The sequence below is a fragment of the Myxine glutinosa genome, chromosome 1 (genome assembly GCF_964187855.1).
Source record: "Myxine glutinosa chromosome 1, kmMyxGlut1.1, whole genome shotgun sequence".
NCBI lineage: Eukaryota > Metazoa > Chordata > Myxini > Myxiniformes > Myxinidae > Myxine > Myxine glutinosa.
In genome coordinates, this window is record NC_136261.1 from 5,304,385 (window position 1) to 5,308,454 (window position 4,070).

Below are 4,070 nucleotides of genomic sequence, written 5' to 3' on the forward strand. Positions count from 1 at the left end.
TCTTGAAAAATAAGCGAAGTATCAACTTCTAATCTGGTGTGTGGGTATATCTAGGCATAAGGAAGAACGCTATTGAAAATTGGGTTGCCACGTCAAAATCCAAGATGGCTGCCACCATATATATGTCTGAACCTTGTGAGCAAAATATCTTGAAAAATAAGCGAAGTACCAACTTCTAATCTGGTGTGTGGGTGTATCTAGGCATAAGGAAGAACGCTATTGAAAATTGGGTCGCCACATCAAAATCCAAGATGGCCGCCTCCATGTATGTCTGAACCTTGTGAGCGAAATATCATATCATAGCATGTTTCTGCGTCTTCCACTTTGTCAACTCGCATCACTTCCCCGACGGAGGACCTAGGCGTAACGCGTTTTTTTTTATAGGGGTTAGGGTTAGGGTATTGAAATCAAGAATGCTGTGTTTTTTCACACTCATTAACAACCATAGAATTAGGACTAACAACTTTTTTCAACATAATTAATACACAAAATCAACCACACCGAAGAACCTGCCAATATCCCTAACTTATTGCGAGTCGTGTATATCCACAACTGTCAAAAATCCTACACCTATGCAGCCATTGGGCCTCAGAGGCCCCACTAATGTATTCGTGTAAAGTTTTTTAATTTTCATATTTTTGTCACTGAATTATTTGTAACCAAGTTATAGGAGCATACAATGAGGCTCATATCAAGAAAATGATATAACATAGTAGTACAACATTTATGCGGGGCCTCAAAGGCCCCAGGCCTGCATTTGTGTCGGATTTTCGGGGTATAAGTGAAGAATGAATTTTCCCACGAGCCTGAATTAATTTTTTTTTTAATGTCACTGAATTTTGTGTAACATGAAAGTCAGTCAAAATGAGGCTCATTCCAAAAAAAAAAAAAAAATGTACAGAGTAGTTTTTGCAACAAAAAAAAACCTTGTGCGACTCCGAGGCCCAATCACTGCATCCAAGGGTTGAAATACCTTTAGTCTGTGTAGTATACTGCTTTATTCTACCAGGTGAGTGCCCAGGTGTATTGCCCCAATTTTGCTATATCTTTTATTATAATAGAGCAAGCGTATATGGTCATGCATGTCGTTATGTTTAAATGCGACCAAAACGTCTTCTTCTTCTTCAAATAAAACTACCACCCTCGAAACTGCGTTGACTGCTGAGACCCCTCAGACCTTTGACGACCCTTTAAAATCCCCCAAGACCCTCCAGACCACCAAGACCCCTGAAAACCCAAAACACCCTTCAAGGCCCTGAATACCCAAAACACCCAGGAGACCCAAAACACCCCCGGAAGACCCAAAAGCCACAAAAAGCCCCCTAAGACCCAAAACACCCGGAAAACCCAAAAGACCCGGAAGACCCCAAAAAGACCAATAAAAATCAAACCCCCCCGAAGACCCAAAAGTCCCCCAAAGACACAAAAGCCCCCCGAAGACACAAAAGCCCCCCAAAGACCCCAAAGCCCCCCAAATACCCAAAAGCCCCCCAAATACCCAAAAGCCCCCCAAATACCCAAAAGCCCCCCAAATACCCAAAAGACCCAAAACACCAAGCAAACCCAAAACACCAAGCAAACCCAAAACACCCCGAAGACCCAAATCACCCCGAAGACCCAAAACACCCTGAAGACACAAAACACCCCAAAGACCAAAAAGACCCTGAAGACCCCAAAGACCATTTAGACCCTTAAATACCCCCAAATAACCAAAACACCCCAAAGACTCTTAAAGACCCAGAGGAAACAAAATACCCTTAAAGGCCCAGAGGATTCAAAAGACCCTGAAGACCCAAAACAACATGAAGACCCAAAAGACACCAAAATGGTCAGATGCCAACCCATCTGAAACAACGTGTGGTGAGGCGTGCGGAACGCACCGAGTCACGCTGGTTATTATAATAGAGCAAACGTATATGGTTATGTATGTTTATATGCAACCAAAGCGTCTTCTTCTTCTTCTTCTTAAATATAAAATTAACTCCCAAAACACAGTCCGTGAACTCTTACGTTTAGACTGCTGAGACCCCTCAGACCTTTGACGACCCTTTAAGTTCCCCAAGACCCTTAAAACCACCAAGACCCCTGAAGACCCAAAATACCTTGAAGACCCAAAATACCCTGAAGACCCAAAATACCCGGAAGACCCAAAATACCCTGAGGACCCAAAATACCCTGAAGACTCAAAATACCCTGAAGACCCCAAATACCCTTTAGACCCAAAAGACCCTTAAATACCCCGAAGAACCAAAATACTCCAAAGACCCTTAAATACCCTGAGGAACCAAAAGACCCTTAAGACCCAAAAACTCCTGAATACACCAAAGACCCAAAACACCCGAAGACCCAAAACACCACAAAGACCCCAAAATACCCTTAAAGGCCCAGAGGATCCAAAAGACCCCGAAGACCCAAAAGCCCCTGAAGACCCCAAAGACCACGAAGACCCCAAAGACCACGAAGACCCCAACGACTACGAAGACCCCCAAAGACCCAAAATACCCTCAAAGGCCCAGAGGATCCAAAATACCCTGAAGACACAAAATACACTGAAATGGTCAAATATGCCTATCCCTCTGAAACGACGTGTAGTGCAGCGCAGAGCGCGCCTAGTTATGCTAGTACGGTCAATGGTGAAACTACAATGGCAAATCCATGAACACCATGGGTGGAAACCGTCATGTCATTTCCTCATTCTGCTTTAAAACCCAATCTCTGTTTTCATTCCAATCACAAATTAATATTATCACTATATGGCTTTAAGACAACGAAACTGGCTGAAGTACACGGCGTGGCACGGGGAAGGGGAATGGGGAGGAATGAGCAGGAAGGACTTCCCCACGTGAACCTGCGGCCACATAGCCTATGTTACATATACATATATACATACATATACATATTATATTATTATACATATTGGCCATATACATAGCCATATACCACATTACACTTCCTGCACAGTTACATGAGGTAAACAAATATAAACACCGTTATAACGGGAACTGGAATGATGCGACTGCCGCCAATATGCCTCTGCATAGTCCCACAACAGGTGGATGCCATCACTCTGCATACGTATGGGTAGGGGATCAAGTTTGTGAAGTTTCATGTTAATCAGATAAGGTTAGTTTTTCTATCCAAGATGGCTGCCAAACCACATGACCTATGACATCATTTTCAAACGACATGCAAAAGTGCTGTTAGATGACATTTGTAAAATTTTGCATCGATAGGATGAGCGGTTTCAAAAATAATTATTTAATATTTTCCTTCAATCCAATATGGCTGCCAAACCATGTGACCTGTGATGTCATAAATTTAATATTTCAATACAAATGGGTCATAGATCATGTGCATGCAATTTCAGATTTTTAGGATAAGGAATTCGATGAAAACATTTTTGGCTGGTGTTCCACTTCGTGTCATCATTATCATGCTTTTGTTCCCCATTAGGAGTACTTGACAATGTGCCAAGTTACAAATTTTTCCATTCAGCGGTTTCCGAGAAATAATTTTTTTATTATTTGCTTTTAATCCAAAATGGCTGCCATACCACGTGACCTATGACATCACAATCATAAAAAAACATTCTGCATGGGTGTCACTCCTACTCTCAAAGTTTCATCTCAATCAGACATATGGTTGCTGAGTAAAACGAGGTTTAGCCTGTACGGACAGACGGACAACCGTACAACATGTCTCCGGCGACAAAGTTGCCGGAGGCATAAAAACCAATAGACGAATCTGCGGATGAGAAAGGGCGGATACGTAACACCTCGTACAGAAGGAGACTCAAAACCACGATCGTATTGAGATATTTTCAAACCAGCAAATATTTCCACATGCAGTAAATAGCGAAACTGCGAACGCTGAACCCACGATTGTGTTTACTCCGGAAAGGTAGCAGTTTCGTGTGGGTGGAAAGTCAAGATCACACTTGTATTAGGAAATTTATGAAACCTTCCACCCACCTGAGGTCATCCGCTGGGACCCCGAAATGTTCCACAGAAGGTTTGGCAGACCTAGGCCCAAAACTTAGGGAGTAGTTTGGGAACAGATGGACAGATGAA

The 4,070-nt window shown here is 42.7% G+C and overlaps 1 protein-coding gene across 1 annotated transcript in view; it reads right to left on the reverse strand.

The window, feature by feature from the left end:
- Positions 1 to 4,070, reverse strand: part of LOC137416241 (DNA-directed RNA polymerases I, II, and III subunit RPABC3) — an 890,838-nt gene that overhangs the window by 139,885 nt on the left and 746,883 nt on the right. The gene's annotated exons all lie outside the window — the stretch shown is intronic.